The sequence below is a fragment of the Candoia aspera genome, chromosome 2 (genome assembly GCF_035149785.1).
Source record: "Candoia aspera isolate rCanAsp1 chromosome 2, rCanAsp1.hap2, whole genome shotgun sequence".
Classification (NCBI taxonomy): Eukaryota; Metazoa; Chordata; class Lepidosauria; order Squamata; family Boidae; genus Candoia; species Candoia aspera.
Genome location: NC_086154.1, coordinates 23,731,361 through 23,759,278, shown reverse-complemented (window position 1 = coordinate 23,759,278; position 27,918 = coordinate 23,731,361). Strand labels below are relative to the sequence as shown.

Sequence of the window (27,918 nt, the reverse complement as noted above, 5' to 3'; positions counted from 1 at the left end):
TTTACACTCATTTTCTTGTTTTCAAAATAATAACTATTATTATTATCAGACCAGGTTAGTAGTGGGATCAGACCAGGTTAGTAGTGGGATGAAATAGCACCAGGAAATCTGATGGTTGTAGAAGAGATCCTAGATCCTTATGAACAGTCCAAGTAGCTTGAGAGATTACCTTTACCTTGAAGGAAACATACTGTTGTCCATATTCCACTAACTAGGAAATATATGCACTGTATTGACACATACTTAAGATGTCCTTTCATTCTTTTGCTAATAGCAAAATGTATTCATTTCCCATACACCAGTATAGTTCTGGGATAGCTGGGGGAGTGTAAGCAGCTCGATTTTTCTCTTTTCAGTTCACATGTATTTGTTAGTATAAGAAGATAATTAGGCATATATGTGACCACGTGTGACCATACTGTTTCAGTGTTACTAGGTAGGTGTTACATATAGTGTATTCATTTGTAGCTCATTCATGAATTCATTAATACAACTGTGTCTACACTGACATCTATCCTACTCCATCTATTTGTATAATGATATGAATGGGTGTGAATGAAAGATAGAGCACATACGACCCACTCAAAGCAGCCTCAGAGACAAGGATTTATCCTGGAAGATTTCAGCTTATGAAGCACACAGAAAAATACCTGAAAATATCTCCAAGAAGAATCAATAAGGAATGGGAACTGAGATATGACATAGAATGAATTATCATGGGCAGAGGCATCCACAGGATCTGATGCTTTCATAAAAGTGACAAAAGCAGAGTTGACCCATGGCAACATCCTCTTTGTATGAGCATGTGATGTCATGACCCATGTACAAAAGGGGCAGGGCTTGTATTGCAATGGAACAACATTTTGATATCCCCTGTAGATATCTCAGAGAGTGCCCTTTCCCTCTTGATCCTTCTAAAGATATGTAAGCAATGAACAATAAAAGTTGTAAAGCTGCATTTATTTCTGCGTGTCTTGAATTTCTGGATACATGACAAGTAAAGCTGGAGGTCTTATAAAGACTCCCTTTATGACTCTCTGCATAAAACAGCACATTTGATTCTTGCACACACAAAGATTATTCACACCTTGAATGTAATCCCTTGCTCAGCAGACTTGATCAATAGTGGAATTGCAAGAATCTAGCAATCCATTAGAGCTTGGCTTCAGTATTTAAAGAGGAAAAAAGAGGGGAAGGGGATCCTCAAGAGGGAAGGATGAACATTTGCATTTATCCTTTGTAGGTGCATATAATCCCCTTTGATGGAGACAAATAAGGAACTGCCAGACTCAGTCCAGTGTAAAAATAAACACAGCCTTCAATTTAAGAGCACCTTTATGCTATTTCTATTGTTAATAAGACCTTCTCATCTTAGGGCAGCATTTCTCAACCTTGGCATGTTTACGATAGGTGACTTCAACTCTCAGAATTGCCCAACCAGCATGGCTGGCTGGGGAACTCTTGGAGTTGAAGTCCACGCATCTCAAAATGGCCAAGGTTGAGAAACACTGCTCTAGGGTAAATGGCACAAAGGTAAAACAAACCAGTAACATTATTTCTTTGCTTATCATTTCCACTGTGCTATTTTTGTTCCCCAGCAAACATACCACTATCCTAGGCAAAGAGCTAGCATTTGGTGTGCTGAATACAGACAACAAGCAATGTACAATTCACAATTAAGTATCTTGTAAGTTTAACTGGCCACATTACAATTTCATGCACAATAAATTACATTCAAGTTTTGTTATTACCTGCAGTCAAAGTGATAAATGGACTGATTATATTATAGAGCTTATTTGGGGATCTCAGAAAGTGACACCACGATCCTGGATTGGGATACTCCTGATGCAGCTTTTACCTGGCCGAGAGAAAAACTGTGGCCCTTCCTCATTTACATGCTAAAATATCATAATTTTGATGATGATGATGATGATGGATGATGATGCCATTAAAATGAGTATGTAAAAAGCTTTCAAGAAGAGTGAGATGTTTGACCAGGTGATGAAAAGCCATCACTCTGTGAGCTGATCAACACACAAGGAAGAAAGTGTCCTAATATGGATGCCAATATGGAGACAGCCTGGCTCTGTAATCTTCCAGCCTTAACACTGGAGAAGAATGGGAGGTAAAGTTAGAATCCTCTGGAGAGCTAAGGCACAGAGAGGTGCCACTGGCACAAAGTGCTATTGATTCAAGTCTACTGAAACATGGCATTCTACTAATTCGTAAAATATTCAAAAACAGTCTAAGCTGTTGTTTGAGGTACATGCAGTAGAGAGGGAGAAAACAGCAAAAAGGAGTTTCTTTAAGGTTTATTCCTCCAATAATTCCATTAGATAAAAAAGGAAACAAGCTTAAGAGCTGCAAAACAGATCTTTAGTTAGTTTCACTGCCAGCTGGGAGGGAAGGAATCAACTGTAAGTTTTTGAAAAGACAAGGGACTAAAAATACACTCAGATTTTTTACCCTGAATTAAAGCCAGCAACAGTCCAAAGAAAGAAACACACAAGCACATCTAGGTGGAGAAAAAAAACAGAATAACAGAATAGATATGACTCCCTGGCTTTTCCAGAAATGCAAACGTATCTGTTGATATTGAGTCCTACAGTCATCCCAGATTTAGTAAGGGGAAAAAAAAAGGCTGTAGTAGAACCTTTCTCAGAGGTAGTATTTTGGTAAATGAAAATGCTGAAAGGGACATAATAGCCCTTTCAAGAGTGGCTACCACATCTATCAGTAGGTAGAACTGTTCCCTTGATCGTAAGATTGAAAAAGATGCTTGCAAGTGGGCTCTGGGAAATATACTCACTCTGCTCCACTAACTAGGTCCCCAGTTTTCAACAGTTGTGAAAATGTATTATTGCTCAGTTCAGTGAGCAACCACAGTTGGTGACAAACCCATTTTTTTGCCAACTGGTTATGAAATACGTGCTTTTCTCCCAACACCACACTAAAGATTCTGACTGTTTTCAGTGAGTCATAAATTGTGAAACAATTGCTTTCAAGCCCATTAAAAGGGCTCCAATATGGGATTATAAAGCATTTCAAAAGAGGCAAGAAGAATGCTATCACCTAGTCTATCAAAATCTGAAAGGGCATGCATTTTCTACTATAGAATAGATGGCTATAATTTTGTGATGCTTTCCTCCCAGAACCGAATTACAATTTACTTTTCTTTCACTATGCAACATTTGGCCCTTGACTTGAAAACCAATAATCTTCCATCTTTCAAATCTTACCCATCTGCTAAGGATAAGAGCCAAGACAACTGCCATGCCAAGAATGGGAAAAAGCCAGCTGCTTGCTGAATATAATGCACTAATATTCCAAGACTCTCTTTTAAAAACGCTACCCATTCTTTTCTGAAGACATAGGTAGGAGACCTTTTCAGCCCTAAGGACTCCATCAGGCTCTATGGCTGGAGCTGCATGCACACATACAAAAATGCAAATCCTTCCCTTTCTTACCAATATCTGCTATGAACGATTTGGATCTCTGCTCCCCCATTGCTTCTTACAAAAAGGCAGTGGCATAAACAGGGTTGAAGAGAGGCAAAGGATCCTCATTCCTTCTCCGCTGCATTTAGTAACCCTGCTAAAGACCACAGGATTCTTGCTGCCATGAGCAAAGAAAAACCTTGATCTGGACCAGGATATTAGGAAAAGGGAGAAGCAGGGAATGACCACTGTCTAAGATCAGTGCTTCTTCACTGATAATGGCAAGATCATTAGGAGCAGAATCACTAGAAGATGGGAAGACTTGTTCCCAGGAATCCTGTTGAATTGCTTCTCCATTAGTAAAATAAGCCATGATTAAAAAATAATAATAATATTTGGAATTTGCTATTTTCTAATTCTTATTTAGTTTCAAAGTTAAACTGCCAGTTTAACTAGGTTGCCAGTTATCCATTTATACACATACATGAACTCACGTCCATTCAAACAGAATTCAAGTTTGAATAATGATTCAGGGAATCATTATTTCTAACTTCTAATTCTAATTAAGGTTCTAGCTTTAATTCTCATTCTTATTCACAAGCATTAACACCAGGGAACAACTGCCTTAGCTAACAAGTTCAGAAGTTATAGATAGATGATGAAAGATGGGTAGACCAACTGACAGACAACACATATAAAATGCTTATATCTTTCAAACAAGGAGCAAGTAAACTAAAGCAAATTCTCAGGATACAGAGGAGAAAGCATTTTAGTCTACTCAGTCGATTCATAGCATCAGTTGCTAATAAACCTGACTTAAAAGAGACAAAAGACCAAGAAAAGTCTTTCTGAAGCATTTTCTGAATGGAAGAGTAGAAGGAGGCCTGAAGAACACAGACGAGTTCTACAGCGATTTGGATCAAGTGAAGCTCTGGAGGTAATGGAAAAGGTAGACGGTGGAGTGAAATTGGCACTAGAAGATGAAATGAAAAAAAAAATGTTGGTCCATAATAATTTCCATGAGACAAAAAAGAAACAGAGTTAACTTTCCATCTAATTTTAAGCTATCTCAAAGTATTTAATGTCCTTGTTGGGCATAATGCAGACTTTTGCAGTCCAGAAAAAGCTAAGAGAATGGACTGCCAGGTATCTAGGAGAAATGTTGATAAGTGGAAACAAATAGAAGCTAAGTTATTACTAAGAACCCCGAAGTTGAACAATTTGTTTTAAAAACAGAATTAAAGTAGGTAGTTATATCTGGCTGCAGTATTTCCTACAGATGTTCTCCTTGATTATCACAACCTTTTTGGGTTCAAAGCTAGCAGCTGACATGATGTGATTTCTCCAAGGCACAAAAGCTGATATGATGGCAGTTAAAATCATGGAATGAGGCACTGGACTCAGTAAAGTACATCCTTTACACTCCTTTAAACTCAATGTTTATTTTAGGACTCACAAGGTTTTCCATGCTTCAGCAAATTTGTTTACTGTTTGTTTTGCTCTTTCCCTTATCTCACAAGATAGCAAAAATATCTCTCCCCTCTCCCAGAAGAATTTGGGCTGCTCTCCCTTTGAGCACCTGCCCTGTAAACTCCCCCATGGTAATGTTCTTGAATGCCCACATCCCTTCATGAGCCACCTCTCCACAGAGAAATTCCAAATACAGAAATACTTTGAAAGAAAAGACTGTGGCCAAAAGAAATTTAGAGAAGTATTTAAGAGTACAGCTGAAATCATCGTACTATATCCTCCGGCAATGAACTGCTCAATGAGATTCTCTTTGGGAAGAAGATGGATTTTTCTATAGCCCTTTAGATAGTTTTCTTGGATGTGCCAGCTCCAAATCTTCCTAGGTTCAGGTTTATTCATTTATTTTTCATCCCAAATATTCCAGAAATATTTGATTTTATAATAAAAAAAAAGGAATCAAATGAACTTCTCCATTTGATAAATTCTATGAGTATAGCTATTCCCAACACAGAAGTAGCATTGTGGTACATGCCTGTTAAAAGATGTGAAGTTGTTCCAAAATCAAAATATAGCAACCCAAATTCTGCACAATAAATATGACTGAGTTACACAAGCATGGAATCTAGACTTTTGGGAGCATTCAAAGGCTTTTGCCTGGAAGGGTAAATCTGAGATTTGCTTTCTCTTGGATTATTATTTTGCTTAATTTCAGGTTCCTTCCATACCATTTATGAAGCAATTTGCAAATTTTGATAAATTCTTATTTAAAAACGAACAGAATAGCATTCTCAGCCATCCATTTAGGGCAGCAATGCTTTTTTACTATACCCTTATGTGTGTCCAAAACCACTGCCATCACGGTTTCTTTATTTATATTTTTTATATTATGCTTCAATCATATTCCCATGACAATCCACAAGAATCAATAAGACAGTGGAAATCAGCCTAGGATGCTCTCAGGCTTTAAACTGAGAAGTTACCATTTCACTAAATGCAAAGAGAAGTTGAATGCAATTTCTATTAAGCTGCAATAAAATGCCCAGATCCTTTAAATTCAGCATTTTTGGCATATGGAATAAATATATCCAATATAAATATTGGATGTGCCTGCCTTGCTGTTAAGTTCTTGATCAAACAAATGTAGATTTAGCCTCAAAATACTGCTGCTGAAAGATTAACCAGCAGGCTACTATTCCTAAATGAGGCCTTCAGGGCAGGACTTCAAAGTAGAAATCCAGGGCTCTGCTTCACAGAATTAGAATTAGCTTATCACTTTATGAACACGTGAAGTTATATCTTTGGGTTATTTATTTAATCTACTGCATTACATTTATATCCCACTCTTTCTCTGAGAGTTCACAGTGGCACACAAGGGGCTCGCGGCCCACATATTCAAACAACTACCCATCTTTTACAGTGCCCTTTGGGACCGACACGCACACAGAGTGACTTATTGGTCAGAAACACCTCTGCTATCAATGTGGCCTGGCATTGGGCTATAGTTATATAAATTTTATATTTTTATTAAATGTTTTTAACCTTTTAAATTTTAATTAATACTTTCTTTCTATTTCCTACACTGACACGAAATGAGACGAGACTGGCAGAACTGGCCCAAAGCCACCCAGTGGTTCTGGGGTCATCTGGAGATTTGAGCCTGGATCTCCCGATCGTAATCCAACAGTTTAACCACTACCCTGCATTGGCCCTCTTACCATCTTAAGAAAGCTGCCTTTCCAGGAAAACCATTAACTACAGTTACGTAGCTGCACCATTTTTCTCCTCATCCAAGTAGGCGATGCCCTGTCTTGGCATGTAACGAGTTCTGTGGTCCTTTCTTAATCATCTGGAAGCTGTGACTAAACTGACAGTTAAAAGCGCCTTCTTCTTGCTTGGAGATTTTTCTCTATTTTCACAAGTCAATGCTAATTAAAAAAAAACAAAACTTGAGAGGCGGGAATATTGTTTCTCATACAGAGTCCCTGACAATATTTTTTAGAAGACATTTACTGGCTGACATTTTTATCACCTAGGTAAAGGTAAAGGTTTCCCTTGACGTAAAGTCCAGTCGTGTCCGACTCTAGGGGGCGGTGCTAATCTCCGTTTCAAAGCCTTGGAGCCGGTGTTGTCTATAGGACACTTCCGGGTCATGTGGCCAGCATGACTCACGGAACGCCGTTACCTTCCCGCCGAAGCGGTACCAATTAATCTACTCACATTTGCATGTTTTCGAACTGCTTGGTGTGCAGAAGCTGGGACGAGCAACGGGAGCTCACCCCGCCGCGCGGTTTCGAACCGCCGACCTTCCGATCGACAGCTCAGCGGTTTAACCCGCAGCGCCACCGCGTCCCTCTATCACCTAATCACCTAATTTTATCACCTAATCTCCTCTTAATCTAACCTGAGCAAACCTGCATATGAAACTCAACTGAAATGACTAGGAATCACATAAGGCATACAGAGAGCCTGGGTGCTTTAGGACCCAAGAAAGAGTAGAGGGAATTATAAAGGAGGGGTGCTAGGGGAAAGTGACCTCTCCAATGAGCTACAATCTCATTTGAAAATACCGCTGTTACCTTTGGTTAAAACAAATGTAACACACCTTTCTTACGGGTGGTTACTTAAACGATCGCTATAGCAACATTTCAAGTTCAAGTGCCCCGAAGGGACACATCGGAGCATCAAAGCAGAATTCCTGAGCTTCCTCAACTTTCAGGTGTTGTGTCCTAACCATGAATACATTATGTTAGAGAAAGGTGCAGAGGCCCTAGGCTTCTACAGTTACCTCAGAGTTTTTCATTCCAGTGTATTCATTACTTTATGAACTGCTCTGAATTTGGAAAGGTAGGAAGAAAAAAGAACCTTAGTAGATTATGTAAAACAGAATAATGGGTATACATTGATCTTTCTAGCTAATTTCACTTCAGATAATAAATCATCCTGAGTGAGAATTTTTGCAAGTGATGTATTAATTTAATTCACTGTTGTGGCATAAGGAAGATTATTTAAGATGAGTATTTAAGATGGCAGTGCCAAAGAGAAGGTTACAAATATTTTCCAGGTTATGGTAAAATGGCTTTAAAGGGTACTGTGTTTAGTAATATAATTTAGAGAGGCCCTAACTCCTTTTGAATTTTTTGACAGCCCTCAAGGAAGTCTAGAATGAATCACAGTCACATAGCAAGAAGAATACTCTCCTAGAAAAGTTGGCCTTCCCTCCTCCCTTTAGATCCAGAGCTGAAATGCATAATCAGAACAGTGGGATGGCGAAGTTTTGATTGATTTATACCCCTTCAAAGTTTAAGCAAGTACTCATACGTTTCCACACATCTTAATCCTTCCTTAAGTAACCGCCTTCTAATTACGAAATCAGCATGCTCAACATAGCAAACGTTGGAGGCCTGGAAACTGAAAGTTTCAGTGATAGTGATCAGATTCTTACACCATAGAAAATTGTGGTTTGGTTTAACTACGGTTTGTTAAATAAGTCACAATGGCCTAGTTTTTACCAATCACAATGTGCCAATTCACACATTTCCCTAGGTGAAAATCAATCAATATTATGGCTCAGTGTGTACTGCATAACTTGGCCAATGAAGATGCATCAAGGCCAGTTTCTGGTTCTTCCAGTCTAAGCCTTCAATCCTGGATCTGATATTTTGATCACACAAATCCTAAAACATGTACTGTCCTCTGACCCCTGAGAAGTTGACCTGAAATTCCTCTAATGAACAAGGTGATATCGAAGAACATTTTTAGCCTCTGTTTCAAAGCAGGGAAAATCAGTTCTCTTCTAAAGTCTCTATTGCAGTTGAGAAGACTGAACAAGCCAGGTCAGCCTCCTTTTTCTCTCTCCCAATTTTGCACTGAGTTTGTCTGAAGATTCTGACTTGTATTAAAAAGTTTGCAGGGGTTGTGGGGGTGGGGGTGGAGTTCCATCTAGTCAGGGAATTCTATTTTACTGTCACATAATAATCCAAGATCACAGCTTGACCTATTTCTTTCTTGTGTTCTCCCCATTTTAAACAGTTCAGTTATAAGAGGGAGTCTAGCTTAATATGAGCCAGAATCTTTGCATAAACATTGGCACAGGATAGCGGTGAAGGAGGAGAAGCATTTAACTAGGCTTCATTCACAGCTTCATAAACTTGAAACCTTGAATATTGTACAACAATGCCACTGAAACATGTCCCAGGAATATATAATTGGAAGAATGCTCTCCTTGCAGTAAAGCAGGGAGAGAAAACTGAACATTTATTCAAAGCAATTCTGATCTCCTGGGATTGTTTGCTGTGCTCTGAGAAAATAGTATGACTTTCTTTTCCTTACCGCATACGGTCTACTTATTTAAGTAGTAGCATGCACCATTTCTCAATACAATCAGCAGCTGAATTGGAAAAACTCTACACCAGGGGGTAACATTTTATCAGGATGAAGTCTCCTGTATTATAAAAACAGCCACCAGCAATGCAGAGTTTTCAATACTTGCTGAGAAAGGATGGGGGAAGAGAAACTCACACAGGTCTGTGTTAGGGTCAATAAATGTGTCCAATTTTTTTTAAAGAGAAAGGCCAAATACAAAAACAGGTATTTCGCTTAACCTGGAGGGAAAAACGGAGAACATTTCCTGATAGGAAACAAGCTGTACCTGTAGCTTCTTTGTCCCCAAAGATGACGTTGCCAAAGAGATGAAAATTATCCCTTGCACTGTATCTATACCTCAGGAAAAAAATTACTTTTGCAACTCCGAAAGCTACATAATAATCACAACAATAAATGGAGCACTGCAGATACATTTCTGCAGGTCTACAGTCCACAAGAAGGCCTCAGGTGAGAAAAGCCGTCCGGCCTTCAGATAACAAAATAAATTGTGCTTGTTGATAGCTACATATTGACAGTGCATTTCAAAGTAATTATCCTTGGCCCAAAGAGAGAGTTAGAATGCAAAATTACATGGGGGTTTCTTCTTAAGAAACTTTTGTTGAGGTGAGCATTCTAAACAATTTTATTCAGAATTGATGCAATGCTTCCTGAGAGTTCCTGGGTGGGAACTTGGGGAGTTGCTGTTCAGGGCATCTGAAGGGCATCACTTGCACGTTCACAGCAGTTCCTGAGCCTAGCAGAGGTATTCTCACAGCATCTGCTGTAAGTCACCTCTACATTCAGAAACTAACCTGAGGAGTAAAGAGAACAGCCAAAAAAGGTTCAACTAATCAAGTAAATATTACAGAATCCAGAAGCACGGGATGGTTGTTTTGCTTGCTCGTATTCAAGTTGCCATTTTTGCATTGTTATGCAAGCATTGTTATGCCAGAACTCCCTCTAGACTGCCAATGGGGGTACACAAAAAATGCATGACCCTGTGGCCCCACTCCCTTCTCAGTCTTCACCTCATTGCTTTGTTATTTGTGGCAAGGTAGCCTGGGGAATAGTATGTTTGTCTGGTAGTCACTTCTAGCACTTGATTCTGTTTTTTTCTCCTTGTGTTAATTGGTACTCTACTCATTGCTTTCATTACCTTTTATAATATGACAGATCATATAGCTAAGAATAAACAAAAGAAACCTACTTTCCCTTATTGGCATGACTGCTGAAAAAATATATTGGAAGCATTTTCCAAATGTACAGATATAAATGCTGTTTATTCTTCTCTGCCCTTCTAAGGCAATTAGATAATAAGACTAATAATAATAACAGCGCAGCTCCTTAGCCATTCAGCTAATGAGCTCTCAAAATACAGCATTCCAAAAACATTTTTGATTGTGAACAGAAGTCCAAGTGCAAAAACAGCCCCTTTTCTTTGGAATACCCAACGGCAATTGGAGGCTAGTCCTCTCTCAATCACCAGTTCTCTGCCCCTTTCAAAATAAAATTTAAATTTAAATAGTCATGCACCATTCATAACTTAAAGCTCAAAACCACTAACCCCAGCCAGAGTAATAATTCCATTTAAGTTACGTACCGTTTCTTTATATGCCTAACTTTCTCCAAAATTTCTGCTCACTTTTAATGCCTGCATTTAGATTTGAACTAATGCATGAAGCTTTACACAAAAGCACCACAACCCTGGACCCACTGGTCATATGGCTATAAGAACTGGTATTATACTCTGTGCTTAAAAAAATGGGGAGCTTTAAAACTGAGAAATAAACAGTACAGTTACTTGAGTTCTGTCCTAACAGTCAGGAACCATGATGAAATGAGGAATAGGTCTCTAGTGTTTTATTACTGCTACATTAGACAGAAAATCCTAACAAACTGAAGCAGCGTGGGAAAACCCAGACAGATAAACCCCAAAAGTCAAGGGGGGTCTGTTCTGTGTCTCTTTGAATGGCTGCTCAACTCCTCGCTACTACGCATGCGTTTCCCCCCCTGGATAGGGGCCCCCTCCTGCTCACCATCAGTGCTCATGACAGTTCAGAGTGACAGAGTATATTGTTAATGTTCATTCAGATACACACATTATACAAGAAGCAAATAGCTTAGTTGGTAGACTCGTTCCTTACTAGAGAAGTATATAACCTGAGGCCTTGAGAACTCCAGAGTTGGTACCAAATTGTAATTTTCAGTGTGACAAAAACAGAACGGCCTTAAATATAAACCTTAAGATAATTGTATGATTATCTTATTTCAATTTTCATTAAATCTAATGTAACTGAAACCAAATGCAGTTTTTGCCTGTCCCTCTCCCCCACCATCATTCAACACATCGTTTAAAGAGTCATAAAAATCATGCATCGTTGCCCTAATAGAGGACTATTTTTAGAAGTCCTAGAATATGAAAGTTGGTGAATTCAGGATTTTTCAAAACTGGAATGCAACCACTATGAAAAGGCAGGGATTGCTGTACAATATGAGAGCCCAGGCATTAAATCAGGGTTTCTTAACCAGGGTTCTATGGAACCCTGGAGTTCCATGACAGGTCACTAGGGGTTCCCTGAGAGATCATAATTTATTTAAAAAATTATTTCAAATTCGGACAACTTCACATTAAAGAGGTAAGTTTCATTCTTTATTTTTAGTCTAAGCACACTGTTAATGCATATATACAGGCCCACACATGAAATGAATGTAATAATTTTGCAACCTCTGGCTTATATTTGAGCTTGAATGTGCAGGGGTTCCCTGAGGCCTGAAAAATATTTCAAGGGTTCCTCCAGGCTCGAAAGGTTGAGAAAGGCTGCACCAAAGAAAAGGCTAGGATATGAGGTGAAATGGAACTGTTTGGAGAGAGAAAAGAGAAAGAAATAAGAACATCACAGAAACTTGTGATGATGTTTTACCAGCATTGCTTAGGTAACCTTGGATGCAATTTATCTAGGTGCAGTTCTAATATAACAAGTTAATATATCCAGGTGCAGTTCTGATACAATGGTGGGGCCTACACATCAAGCAAAGTCATAATATAGTTTGTTTGATCTCTAGCTCTTCCAGAAGCCAAGATATGAGGCAAAATGTGTAGCCAATATTCTGTCCAAATATACAACAGATATGCATATATATAATCCTGCCCCAGCCAGGAAATCTGTTTTCATTAGAAAGGTCACCACCACTTGATGTCTCTGTGGAAGCATCTGTCAGGCAGGCTTGATGTGTGCTTTCAATGCATGCAAAAGAGGGCTTCCCACTTCAAATAGCAAGAAGCATGGTAATTGTATGTGACAGTACTGTAAGAAGGATGAGATGGGGGTAGCTAGGATCTGATATATACAGTGAGCATTTGCTTTAATGAACTAACTGGGGAAAGAGGGCATCTGTTATTGAAGAAAGTCCACTGAATTGGACAGTATGACATCACATTTTACATTAGTCTGGATCATTTGTATGATGATATTGTTGTGCAAATGATGTAAACCACCATGCAAACTGGTCCCCAGCAAGCTAAGATTGTTATGCCAAGGTCTGGGAAAACAAGATTTCCCCATAGCCATGAGATGCTGGAACATGTGGTGTGCTCTGGCTTAAATGCTGCCTCCAGTCAAGGGCCTTTATTATTCAGAACAATATTTTATTTTCAAAAATTGCATATGTGCCCAGGACAAGGCTCCTGCTTATTCGGAACAGGATTTTATTTTTAAAAGCTGCTTAAGAGCTCTACTCAAAGGCCTTTTTTATCCCAAACTGTAATTTATTATCAAATCTTTTTTGCTGCACAATACAAACAAAAACACTGTGAAACTATTCAATTCCTCATATTTGGCAGGAAATAAGTGATTTATAGAGCCACCTAGAGAAAGAAACAAATGTACCTTTTGTTAAATATGCCCATGACTTCTCAATACCCTATGGTGAGTTTTATGATTTAAATTTAAATATAGGTAACCATTGGACAAGTGCAAAAAGTCCGAAAGTTTAAAACATATCCAAGTGATTATGAGCTCTTTGTCCAGTCTATACAATCCAATTACAGAGAGAGAACAATGAATACAGAACTAGATTTTCAGATTTTTGCCTGTTTGCTGTGAATAACAGATTCATCAGTAAACCGAAATATTCATGTGGACACACAAAAGCCAACCACCTTATTGACTGCTCTGGAAAAGAGAGCATTTAAAAGCAGCCATTACAGTGTTCTAATGTTTTTTTTTTCAAACAATTCACCAAGTACCGAGGGCAATTTTGACAAGAATAAAAAAAAATTCTAGTTGTAACCTCTCAAAATTCTCAAGGATCGCTCACTTTTTGGATAGGCACCCAGCAAATAATGTAGATGCAGAAAACATTGCAAAGACCATTGAAAAATATCTCCCTGATTCAAGAATTTGCCCAGAGAAGTCCTTTGGTTTTACTCATTATATGGGCTTATTTTGGGGTTTCAGCTAAAGAAAAATCTTGTCCCATGGTGGCAGACATTGCTTTAGTTAAATTAAATAAAATTAAATTCAGCCCAAATTACTAATGTCTTCTTTGGACATAGCCCTGTAGGCATTCAGAGACAGTATGTGTGCTGGGGCAAGGGGAGAAAGGAAGCAAGCAGGCAAGCACACAAACAACTCCATTGTGCACAACACACTGAACAAACCATATCCCTATTTTTTACCTTAACATTTTGGCAGACATTATTATGGTCTAAGCTGTAGGGCTAATGATAAGTGGATATTTCAAGATGATTCTGGTGGACTCAGGCACTGGAAGGTTGGTTTTCTTCTAGAACAGAGTAGCGATGGTGCAAGGAAAGAATTATTTACTTATTCATTATTTTTGTATGAAACTATGCCAGATTTGCATGATTAAAATCTATCCAAAAGTAGGGATAAAACCCCTTAAAGCCATTTTCAATACATTAAACAAAATTAAAACTCTCATAAATACTGCATGTTAAACCATTAAACAGTTTAAGACACTATGACACAGGATATAATGAGGAACAAACCTGGATACTTAGCAAAGCCAGAATCAGTCTTTAGAGAAAAGTCTACAAACTTGCTGAGAGCCTTAAGCAAATATTATAGACTTTTGATGGGGCAGGTCAAGAATAGCACCAAGTATTGGATGACATTTAATTATTTATTACATTTACCGTAGTCAAGAAAATGACAGGGTATAATTTCAGCTTTAGTTCTTTGATTTTGATATGATATGAATGAGAAAAGCCACAGGACATAAATGCAAATGCTTTGAACTGTTCATGAGTGTGAAACTTTGTGAAATGCTGCACTGCTGTTTCACACTCAAATGGGATGTTTTATGAAGTTTCATGCTTGAAGCAGTTCACAAGTAAATGTTTTGCACCCCACTGCACGGGATAGATCAGGGGTTCCTAAACTTTTTACCATCATACCTCCCTTTAGTGCAATCCTAAGGTACACACCTCCCCTAAAAATCCAAACATCAAAATGAACACAAATGAACAATGAAAACAATACAGTGAAACTTTAGGGAAGGTGGATTTATTGTAAAGGCTCTTCACACCTCCCCTGGACTCCATCTGCACCTCCCCAAGAATGGTATATCTCACAGTTCGGGAAACTCTGGGATAGATACTTACTGCTGTACACAGAAGAAGGTACCAAGAAGAAGTACCAGTACTTCTGAAATGGGCCACTTTTAACCCAACCAAGGTTTTGGAGTGGCTAATTTGTAGATACTTGATACCCTGACTCACCGGATGGAGACTTGGCAATTAGTTGGAAATGTACACATGTTGGCTGTTCTCCAAAAGTAAGTTCCTTCAGTTTAATCATAAACTCTCTAAATAATGGAATCCCTGCATAAGAAATAAAACTGTAACTGCTCTGAGTTATACTGGCTTGTATTTATCTTTCCTAGCAATCACCCATACTTTAGGTTTACCCTTCTATCTGAAACAAAATGGATCCTTCATCTAAAGTGTCATGGTAATTTTTTTAAAGATTTTTTATCCCACCTTTATTATTTTTATAAATAACTCAAGGCAGTGAACATACCTAATACTCCTTCCTCCTCCTCTTTTCCCCACAACAACTCTGTGAGGTGGGTTGGGCTGAGAGAGAGTGACTGACCCAAGGTCACCCAGCCTGCTTTCATGCCTAAGGTGGGACTAGAACTCTCATACCACGTCTGATTGGCTCTTGGGCTGAGAGAGGGTGACTGGCCCAAAATCACCCAGCTGGCTTTCATGCCTAAGGCGGGACTAGAACTCTCATACCACGCCTGATTGGCTCTTGGGCTGAGAGAGAGGGACTGACCCAAGGTCACCCAGCTGGCTTTCATGCCTAAGGCGGGACTAGAACTCTCATACCACGCCTGATTGGCTCTTGGGCTGAGAGAGAGGGACTGGCCCAAGGTCACCCAGCTGGCTTTCATGCCTAAGGCGGGACTACTGTAGAACTCTCCATCTCCTGGATTCTAGCCTGGTGCCTTAACCACTAGACCAAACTGGCTCAACAGAAAAAACGCAAGGCAAAACTACTTATGAATAGTCCAGGACAGTGTTCCTCCATAACAACACTTCAGAAAAGTAACCAGCAGGCATCATTTTAATAGCAAAGCTATACAAATGACATCTTCTAAGGTTTCTCCCAGCTGTTTTACAAAATATTGAACTCTTACCCCACTCAAACTGATGGTTTAAAATTCTTGCCCTTTGCTATTGAAATACTACATAAAATGAAAAAAAAAACCCCTCAGGTGTCAAGCTGTTTAGGCTTTTTTTTCTTTCAATGACTCAACAATATGTTCTCTCTGTCATTGACATTTCTACTGATTGTTTTATCCTACTTAACAAAGGGCATTAAAAGACCATGAGTGTATGAAACATGTTTATTTGCTCTTTTTGAAATGCAGCCAAAAAACAAAAGCAGCTGTGACTTGCATACTTGTATACCTGGAGACTACCAGTCAAGTGACTATCAGGTTATTACTATATTTAGCTATGATATTTACTCATTGTTCCCTGAGATCTTTCATTTGGATATCTTATGAAATGATAGCCTAGCATTACATGGTGGAATCAGGTTTGAGTGCTATTCCTTTTGTAGACTGTGACTACTATAGACAGCTTAGTGGCAGCTAAGGCTCTCTTCTGAACTCTTTAATTTGGGTTAGTTGTAGTTTCTTTAAAAGTTGTCAGCTTTCTAATTCCTCACTCAAATTGGCTAGTTGAAAGGTAACCTTGTTTGGGTTCATGGCATGTAACAGGTTGGCTTTTTGAAAGGTAACCTTGTTGGGGTTCACAGCATGCAGCAAACAGGCTTATCTAAACCAAACATGCAAATTTTGAAAAGATTCTTCATGGCTGTAGTGGAGAAGGAGGGAGCAATGAGAAATTCTGACACCTACTTCCGTTTATTCTTGTTATGCTAAGCCATAACAAGGGTGGGACAAACACTGCTTTTGACACTATGTTCGAGATCCAACATGGGCTACTTATAGTCAGTGGAGACCTTAACATCTTTTAGGTTTTTCTTGTTTCTTCATGGGCTTCAGTAGACTGGCACTGAAGACTTTATTGTTCTAGCCCTGCAATTTTTGGCTTCTCTTTCAAGAATTTTATTACTGAAAGACAAACTATAGATTGCATTGGCTAGAATGGCTAAATACCTGTGACCAGTCCCTCCCTGTGTCCCAGGGAAAAAAAAGAGTTGTGCATCTTGAACCCAGATTGCAGCAGTTAGTCATACACTGAAACTAATGGACAAGAACTGGGCATAGCATAATCAGTACCCCAGAGATCTCTAGGAGATGCTAGGGTGTCCAGAACTGAGCCACTGGTGATCAAAATCTGAAAATGCCTGGCCTCAGGCCAGACAATGAAGCCTGACCAGAAGTTCAGGAAAAGGCTAGGTAATACAGTCCTTCATCCTGGTACACCCACGTGGGCCTCCAAATCAGCCCATATGACATTGCTGGAAGCATGCCAGGCAGGGCTGTTAGAGAAATGTAATAGTAGATGCCGTTCCAGTGGCCAGCCTTTTGACACATTCTTTTTTTCCACTGGATCTTTCTTCTGAAATGTACTGTATTCTGCACCTCTAACAAACCCGTTGATCAGGAACTCTCTAGCTCCTCTTTGTTTACATTCTAATTATTTTCTCCCAACTGCAACTGCAGTGGTTGTCCTGAGAAAAACTTATGTGGAATATATATTTTGTGTAGGTAGCTAATATATGGGTTGATCTTTGCTCTGCTCTGCTTGTATATCTTGACACGTAGTACTACAACTAATACAATTATTCTTTTTTTTTCTATGAACATTTGTTCATTTAAAACAAAGTGCGTGTACAGGGAAGAGAAAAATATATTATTTAAGAAAATAAACAGAATACCGGAAGGCGACCATTAGTGACATCATGGTAAGAAATAGGAAAGGAAAGGAAAGGAAAGGAAAGGACAGGTTAATTGTTAACCTGCTCTAGAGATACATGGAATGTATACCTAACAAGATTAATTTTGATATGCTACTATGACCAGGATATCATACAAATAAAGAAAGACCCAAAAATAGTCGCTTTAGATGTCTAGAACAAAAAATAACATGTTTACAGGAACTTCACATACAGTGTAGCCTGAATCATGTTTCCTTATAAGTGTACTTTCAAATTATGCTGAATACCTTGATCATTTAGAAGTATTATAATAGACTGTATCAAGCAGTGAAGGAAAACTTAATAGGTGGATAAAAATAGTTAAGAATGGAACTGAAATTATGCAGGTAAGATACAAGGCATGTGTTTGAAAACATTCAGTTAAAAACTGCTGAGTTCATTACTATAATCAACATTTTCCTATATTATTTGTAATCTGTCTAATACAGATTATGATGCTTTTTCAGATCTTCTAAGATTTAGCCTGCATGTTGCATAACTCTTTGATCCTGTTCCCTTTTCAGTATGTCGTCACTACAGGATCCATAATTAAGTTGCATACAATTCTGTAGGAGAGACCTATAAGGGGATAAGGAGGTATACTGACCTCTGCCAGATCATTGCTCCCACGAAATTCACTACAAGGGTCCACAAGAATATGTGTTCCCCGCTAAACTAAATGCTATTTGTGCGTGCCAAGGAGAGAGAGGCCAGCAAGTTAACACCTCACTGGAAAGTGAAGCTTGGTGCTTCACCATTTAAGCTGAAAACCAAACAAAAACCAAACAAAGAGTTCTATGAGAAAAAATGTGTGCAAATATGCATGGTGTAGAGAAAGAGAAGGCTTTTTCCATGCTTATAATACCTGATATGGATCATTCAGTGAAGCTAAGATGAGAGAATCAGAACACATAAAACAAATTCTTAAGGCAGTAAGTAGCATACCTATAGAATCTGCTTTACAATATGTGGAGATCATGCACTCTGGTGCTTTAGAGTGAGATGTAGCAATTCATCCTTCATGCATTTGCCCAAAGCCAAATGGCTATTCATCACCTCTAGAATTTAAGGCACAGCACTCTGGTGTTGGATTCAGTAAACTTCTTCTGTTCAGTTTTGATGGAGCAAAAGCATGGATTTGAGGATTCATGGCTAAATCTTTCATTTACTCAGACTTCAGTGCACATCAATTACTAATGTAGTTACTACAGTAATATGCAATTACTTTTTCAAAGATCTCTCTCCATGACATTGGTCCCCAGTAGAGGAGTAGTAATGCCAAAAGTGTAGGTGAAATGCCCAATTCCAGATGATTTGAAGAAGGGAACTGGTATTACATGATAAATAATAGGCTGTCCTCTTGTATTTTGTTGATTATTCCTAATCATCAGAGAGAATACAGCTTGTGTCCACACATATGGCACCTAAATGTGAACTCCTTGCTTATTCAGCTGGCCAGTTCAAACTCCTGCAGCCCTCCCTATATTGTTGAGTGAACAGATAACTAATATAAACTCTAGATTTGTTTGTGTGCAAAAGCATTCCATGAGAAATATTTACTTTTGCTATTTTCTTCTTTATGGCCTCTAAGAAGGTTTGCCTGAAGCTGAGCTCTCAGAATGTAGATCTAAGAATGTAAACCTGCAGAGCATATTGATGAGTAAACCAGGAGCAGGACAGCAGGAGAGATGAATTCTGCTCTGGAACGTTTTTTTCCCCTTTTCATTCAAAGAGTAACCTTCCTATCCTGCAAGGCTGTAAACAGAGCTTGTTTGATTCTGTCTTCACAGGATATCCCCACCCTTTTTTTTTTTTTTTAAGAAATTCTGTCTTGCATTTCAGCTGAATTCTTTTTATCAGAACATACTGAAGAGTTCAGATATGAGAATCTTAATGTGCTGTCAGTATTACGGCTTTCCTGTAACTTGGCATCCCCTCTTCAACCCTTTCAGATGTGTGAGGAAACTTTGCAATTACTCCTAGTTCTTCACAGAGTGACCTCACATATCTGCAGCAATCCCATATAAATCGAGGATTTGTTGCTGTGATATTTCACAGCAGTTAACACAGAAAATTTCTCTTCCGAGCCCCAAACATTCAACAACATGCAATAGCAGCTACCTAATTACAACTGAATATAAGACAGGCCATAAATAAACAAAAATATTTGCATCTTAAAAGATTAACAAATATTTGTTTGAATTCAAACATGCAATTATAGATTTAAATGTTTAATTGTATTTCTTTTTTGAAAAACAATTAAGAAATGAAATTCATATTGACTATATAGAAGGGTGTTAGTAAATAAATATTTGGGTCTGTGTATTAAGCATAGCACATTTTCATATGTTGCTAACATACAGCTGGTAAATGTACTTTTTGCCTAAGGGATAACTTTGGTTGAAGTTTGCAGAAAATACATAAATAATATTTTTTTTAATAGAGCAACTACTCCTTAAGAATCTGGTTGGGAAAAAGCATGTGTAAAAGAACAGGTTTTGTTTTTGCTATTAACAATGAATGCAGAATTGTCCAGGATACAGTGTGTGAAAATTTTCATACAATCAAGCAAATCTATTTTATATCACTTATCAAAACCAAAATGAGCAGAAACATATGGCTTTAGTTCTTAGATTTGTAGCAAGTTTTGGTCAGTAGCCTGATTTTATGAGTAAGAACATATAGCTAGTCTCAAGAGCATCCAATGGAAAAAAAATACAATACATTTCTGGTTTTCTTATCCCAGCATTACAGTATGGTCCTTCCTCCACCTCAAGTTCCTGCAGTGGCTACTAGTTATCCCTGACCAAGACCCAAACTTTGGAAAGATCACAGAATCTGACAGAGTTGTAGCAAAGAAATGTCATTACATCTCTCTCTCTCATGGAAAAAGGTGGAAGAGAAGCATCTTCTTCCTCCCATCCCGTCCCATCCCATCCCATCCCATCCCTGTGGTTATCAAACTGGGATATTAAATAAAAACAAAGCAACAAAGAGCACCCAAACAATTGTAACGAACAATAAAAAACAGCAAACATCAATACAATGTCAGCACCAGTTGAATAAATACTCAGTGATAGTTATTAAGCCTTAAAGCTTAGATGTAGAGTCAGGTTTTCACTTGGCACAGGGCTGGTGTTTTGCCTCAAGGAGTGTTATTGAATGGGAAGAGAAGATTGTTTTCTAAATATTAAGTGGACAGTTGTGAGGCAGATGCAAGTGATTCTTACTTACAGCATTAATAAAATAACATAATGTATCATTGCAAACATACTAAAAGCACTAAGAATGAAGTCAGTCTTGTACAAGAGAAAGAGGCTTTTTGGTATTTGAACTGCAAGTACAGTGTATTGCATGGCTGTATCCTTCTTGCTGAATAACAATACTGGTGCTGTTTGCAGTCCAGCAGCACCAATATTAGTATCTCTCCTTGTTGCTATTACCCTCCTGTAAGTTTTAACTACAGCAATGCTACTGAAACTTCTAACTATACCTTCACCCATAATTGTTGCACTGGCTGTAAAAGACAATCTGCAATTTCTGACTAGCAAACCCAAACATTGATTAATATAAACTGGATGTATTGTATAACTGCCATAGTAATTAACCTGAAACACACACATGGAAAACAGAATTAGTTTTCATTTTCATGGTTGGAGATAAAACAAGAAGAGAGTCTTGTTAATGTCTACAAACAAAGAATCGGAATGAGTTCAGAGTATCAGACACTATTCTACGCTAAGAATGAACTCATTCTCCAAGGATTACAGGCTCTATGCAGCCAAAATGCAAAAGGCCTCCATTAGGTCAGAACAACTCCAAGGGTGAAGAAATGCAGAAGAAAAAGTTTAAGGGGGAAAATAAGCACAACCATAGCCGCATGGATCAACAAAGCTCAGTGTGTGTGCATTTCAGTATCCATGTATGCCAACTAAGTACTCTGTGTGTGTGTGTGTGTGTGAAGTGGGGAAGGGGGAATGAAAGACCTCACATTTCTTTATATGGGCAATAAACTTTCCAATAGAAGAAAATATATATAGCTCAGGGTTGCACTGTGGAGTTCTTTGGGCTCTCTGAGCTTGGTTGTTTGCTTACAGACGTTTCGTTGCCCAGCTAAGGTACTGATGATGTTACCTACTTGGGTAATGAAACGTTTGCAAGCAAACAACCAAGCTCAAAGAGCACCAAGAAGTCCACAATAAATGTTCTAGAAAAGGCTCTGCTTCTCCATCTGAGGATAGGTGATCCATGATTCTCTTGTCTGTCTGTCTGTCTGTCCATCCATCTTTTGTTAACCCATTTTACACGCCTTAAAATAAGTTTTAAAAGTTAAGTTGAATTATTTTAAGAGCTAAATGACAGGGTAACAAGCAGCTTGTAATCTAGTCTACTTATTCTCTGTCTCACCAAAAGCATTATGTGAAAGCCTCAATTGATTAAAGCCAGGAGAGGTGGCAGAGACCAGTATCTATGGGCTTATCTGTGACAAATATTTCCTACTCATTTTCTGTGTTTTGCATAACTTTGCTTACCTTGAGAGGGAACAGAGAGATGGATATGTGAGCATTCTAACATCCACTATACCGCTCTCTGTTCTTTACTTCCTTTTTTTGTCAATAGAGCCTAACAACATTTATGCCCTATAGGTGCTACCAACTGCATTTAAAAGCAGCCCCAACTCCAGAAAATCCATGTACATCATGACCTTCACTGATACAGCATATAAAAATAAAGAAAATTAGAGTGACTTTTAATTGACTCAGTGTGGCCTAGTGCATTGGCTCTTGGCAATTGTCCTTGAAATCTAATGAAAACTCAGCAAGAAAACTTTTATATGACTGAAGCGGAATTATTAAATAAGGGTAATAAAAATGAGGGTTTTTCATTATTAAAAGTGACACTAATAATTACACAGTATAGTGTAACTCACTTAATTTAGAATTCAAATGTAAAAAGAGAATATATGGATGTTATTAAAGAGTTGGGATAGACTATGAGTAATAAAAGACATCAACTAGGAAGGATTGAGTTTAAATCTCATCTCAGGTTGGGTGGATTTAGGCAAGTCACTCTTCCCTCAGCTTCCATCTCCCATCTCATTATATGGATAGAGTAACACTGATCTTCTCTATAACACAATTAGGATTATTACGATAATGAATGCAAATAATTTTGTTACTCTGTTCAGAAGTGAATCACGCAGAGTTCACACTGCATTCAATGCATCTTATTCTCAGCTAAGTGATTATAACAGCTTTCTCCTACCTGTTGCCTTCTTATGTTTTGGGAATATATCTGTCATGAGTACTGATGGTGAGCAGGAGGGGGCCCCTATCCAGGGGGGGAAATGCATGCGTAGTTTAGAGGCTTTGAACCTTCCTTCAAAGAAACTCAGAGCAGACCTGCCTTGAGTTTTAGGTTTATCTGTGTGGGTTTCCCACAGTCTGTCAGTTTGGCAGGATTTTTTATCTAGTAGAGCATCCAATAAACATGAGAGACCAACTCATTGTCTCAGCATGGTACTTCGCTCTAAGTTAGGACAATATCTGTCAGGTTTCACATCAGCATGGCTGTAAATCTTGCCTCTCCAGACATTCATCTCCTTATTCAAGAATAGGCCTTCTAAAAGGCTCACCGACACAACTGGGCAAGATTCATTTCTTCATTGCAAGCAAGAATGAAGCCAGCCAGATACATAGAGAAAACCTGTCTACCACAAGTTCCAGAATCAAAAGCCTTCCATAGGTCCATGCACTCAGGTTTAAAGGCTTTTTCCCCCTGCCTTTCCAGCTCAATGGATATTTGGCAATTCTCTTAGTCCCCTTGGAAAGCACCTGATCAATGTTGACATAACAGTTCTCCCTTGCAAGGTCACCACTGATTCCTTCCTTGCCAGCTTCATTCCTTATATGATCTCTCAGAGGAACTTGGACAGAATCTCACCAATATTAAGACAATTTCTGTAATGCCACATAAAACAAGGTTAGGAAAGAAGCATTCAACCTATAATAACTTAAGGAGAAACCTTTTATTTCATAAGGCCTTCCTAAGACCCACTTCACTACCTCCCACTCTTTGAGATGGTACAGCATACAATTCACAGGAGAGAAAACACCTACAAGGGAAACCAAATGAAGCATAGAAATAGCCTACACAAACTCCTAGAAATGCATTTTAGGATTCAGCATGACTTTCAAAGCCTTGTGATATTTGAAACTCTCAACATTGGTCACTTTAATTATACCATGAATTTACTTTTTACTTTATTTCTTTTGAAGATAAAATGAGACAGAGAAACAAAGAAGTGGTATATGGAATAGTACTTTGCAATCTCAAAAAAGATTCCTTTTGGAGCAGGTAGTCAGAATACTGCAATTTCTCACTGAGTGGGAGGTAGTGAATTGTCTCTCTGTCTAATATATATCTTAGCTGTCAGATAGATCAAATGAGAACTCCCTTATGGTAGCTGAGAGCCACATTTAAATTTTGGAGTTGGGTGGGGAAAATGTATGGGTGATACTACAAAGTGAGTGAGACCACATCATATATTTGGGTTGCTATGAGATTCTCCATTTTTTCCCCCTGGGTTTGGGGATTTTTATTTGTTTTATTGATATCGAGCTTTTTTAAAGCTTTCACTACAGTATTTTGTGATTATTCTATCTGAAAATGGCAAAACAGCAGGTTGATGAAATGGGCAGTGGGCTTCTGGACCACACATGCCCTTGAGGTCACAGCTTTGCCATTCCTAATCTAGTCAAATAATTGGCTAGCAAAACTGTTAAGCCAGAGGATGAATACATGCAGTTCAAAGGGCAACAAAGCACAGGAACATGATATTTTTACTGGGCTGTACTATAAGTACATGGCCTCATGTGGCGCTGAGCGGTAGGCAGCAGTACTGCGACCGAAACTCTCCCCATGACCTGAGTTCGATCCCAGCGGAAGCCGGATTCTTGGGTAGCCAGCTCAGGTCAACTCAGCCTTCCATCCTTCCGAGGTTGGTAAAATGAGTATCCAGCTTGCTGGGGAAGGTGACGACTGGGGAAGGCAATGGCAAACCACCCCACTATAGTCTGCCAAGAAAACTTCGCAAAAGCGGCATCCCCCCAAAGGGTCAGACATGACTCTGTGCTTGCACAGGGGACCTTTCACCTTTCACCTTTTTTTCACTATAAGCATAGCTAAAAATACATACCCCATGTATTCCAGGATTCCTAAGAGCAAAGGTGATTGTAATTTCTCATCCCTTTCAGATTACTATCCACCTTATGTTTTAAGTGGAAAGTCTCAGATATGATGCTCAGTTATACCACAATTATCTTGATGCAGTGTGACAAATATAATTAACATTCAAAGCCCACTCTCTCCCCATTATCCAATAATTAGTGGGGCAGTTTGCTAGTTATGGTGATACCCTGTATTTTATCCAAGATTGACTCCCAAGAGCTTTACAATAACTCATTGGAGGGCAAAATACAAGATGCAGCTAAATTTTATGTGTACATATAGTGGACAGGTAGACGAGGGATAATGCTTGCATCTTGTTATTGTAGCTTGGTGCTTTACACAATTTCTATCCCATATAAAAGTAGGGAATAACAAAAGTAAAATCCCCAAACTATGCCTAAGCAAGAAACAAAATCTACACCTCAAGACAAAGGAAGAAAGATCATGACATGATTAGCTTGCATTTTGATTTGTTTCTGTAAAACCCCTCCTGGCTAGCATCTTCCAAAGCAGAGACTACCAAACAGAAAATTAACGTGGTTTAGAATGTTTCAGAAAAAATATAAATTCTCATGTACACCTAAATTTTAATACATTTATAGAGCTTCTATCCCATGTTATTGTAACTCAGAAGATACCCAAGTGTTTTTCTCCTGCCATTCCACTATCATAAGGTTTGTTTGTTTGTTGATGTGTGTTGATTTTTTAACAAACACATGCATTATGGCATGTGTAGAAAGGTACAGTAGAGCTGCAGAATCTCTTGTCCTTCCAAGTTTTGGATTGTCATTCCCACAATCCCTTCATATTGGCCATGCTGGCTTTTGCTGAGAGCTGATGAAATATAAGACGTTTGGAAGACATTGCTTTTCTACCCCAGGCACCTTGCAACAATCCTTCAGATTAGAAAAAGAAATAAGAACTATAAGCAAAATTATATAGCGACTGAGACTAAAGTTCACAAAACTCTCCTCTGAATATAGATTAGAGCACTGAACAATTGGGAAGACTTTTATGATCTCTCCTAACATCTGTTGAACAGGACTCAGGCTAGCTAAGGAATGAAAGGACAGACATAAATGGACATGAAAACAGTTCCATGCTGTTCTTCGAACAAGCATTTGCTACTACAGATAAAGGAAAACTTCTGGAAATAAAATATACTCATATTTACATCAGACAATAACGTGGCTGTTGATTATATACTGTCTTCAGGTTATCTGGGCAGTTCATCTACAAACTTTGCTAGCTCCTTTCATATAAGATTTGCTGATACATCTATCTATCTATCTATCTATCTCACATAATCTTTGGCTATATTTGAAATGTTATACACATATATCCTATGGATGAAAATTATTTCTTTTTATAGCCATGTCTGAATTAATTCAGACCTTCTTTCCCGTTAAAACACTCCGTTTTCATGTCAAGTGGTTTATTTTTTATATAGCTGATCCCAACGAACAAAAAACATTAACATCGAATTCTGAGAGAAGGTCAGGTCTACTTTTCTAGACAATTATACAGTATGTACAATGGTAACAAGCCCTAAGATAATAAGCTGTAAAGATAATAAGCTGTAAAATCCCACTATTTTTCATTCAGACAAATACAGCTAAATACTTTGGGATCATTCCATCACTGGAGTCTCTATAGCAATGCAAACAGAAAGGTAAGAAAAAACACTGTAGGCAAAAGTGCATGTTTACTGAGCTCTTTTGCTGTTACTGAAAGATTATTGTCGTTTTGCAGACTGCCCGGAGTGGCTGTGTCTAATCTGGATGGAACCGCAATGTGGGCACAAGATAAAGCACCTCTACCCATACTTGAAGGTTTTGATTATGCAGACAAATAAAAAAACAACCCAGTGGTCAGGGTGAGAACTATATCTTCCCTTATATGAATGAGGTCATTTCTGGAGGGCCTCTTGTATGCCTTCCCCAAGCCACTAAGGACCAGGGAGTGAGCCTTTGGGGGGGAGCTGCACTTAAGATTTTGAACCCTCATTGGAGGAAGGCCCACCTCACTTCCTTGCTAACAATCTTCCAGAAGTTGTAAAGATCTTCCTTTTGGGGAGAGTCTTTTTTCATGTACAACCCTTTTGCTGTTTTTATCAAACTGCTGTTTCAACATTGTCAATGGCTGCATCCATGCAAGGCATCTAGCCAGGGTCCTGAAATAACACATTTTCCTGGGTTTGTGCAATATATTGAACTATAAATTAACCAAAGGGATTTACACAATGCACTAAACCACAAAAAAATCTAGTCAAGGTAAACAGTAATAAAGCCTAGCTCATTGTGCAAATGCAGCTGCTAGATCTTTAGTTAACTGGTTTATATGTGTTGTGTGAATACAGCCACTGTGTTTTATTTCTCTGCTACCATTTGTTTCTTTAGATTTCTGTCTTTTGCTGGTTGCTGTGTGATGTCTAGATCTCTGTGGAAGATAGGCAGGAGGTAGATAATTTAAATAGACAAGTAAGTATAAAATACCATAGGTTTTGGATTTGAAAACAGAATGGTTCTGTTTGCCCAGTTGTTTCTCCAAAACCATTAATACTTTCTAAGATCTTTCAGAAAAACTTTTTTGTCATGGTTATATGTTTTCATCACTGTATCTTGGCACATTTTTATTGCTGCACTTTCTCCTTTTCTAAAACATACTGTTCAATCCTAGCCCTTAGGCTAGTGCTAAAGATTAATGCAGATGGAGAGAGAAACAGAGATATATAGATATAAACAGACAGACACATTTCACACAAAAGCGTTTGAGATTCCTCTTTCACACTGAGAGGCGTATAGTTTATATGTGTAAACTTGTGGCAGCCTCCTGGAATAAAGTCAGAGCATTACTTTCACCTCAATTTATCCTTTACTCAGGAAAGGAAAACCATTTCTCCAATATAATGAGACAGAGGAGCCAAAGACCACTTCAATTTGGCCTGGCCTGTCAGCCATCACAGGCAGTACCCCTGGAAAATACAGCAAGTCCTC

At 38.5% G+C, this 27,918-nt stretch overlaps 1 protein-coding gene across 7 annotated transcripts in view; it reads right to left on the bottom strand.

Moving 5' to 3' along the window:
* Positions 1-27,918, bottom strand: part of PTPRG (protein tyrosine phosphatase receptor type G) — a 655,485-nt gene that overhangs the window by 165,652 nt on the left and 461,915 nt on the right. The window lies entirely within an intron of this gene.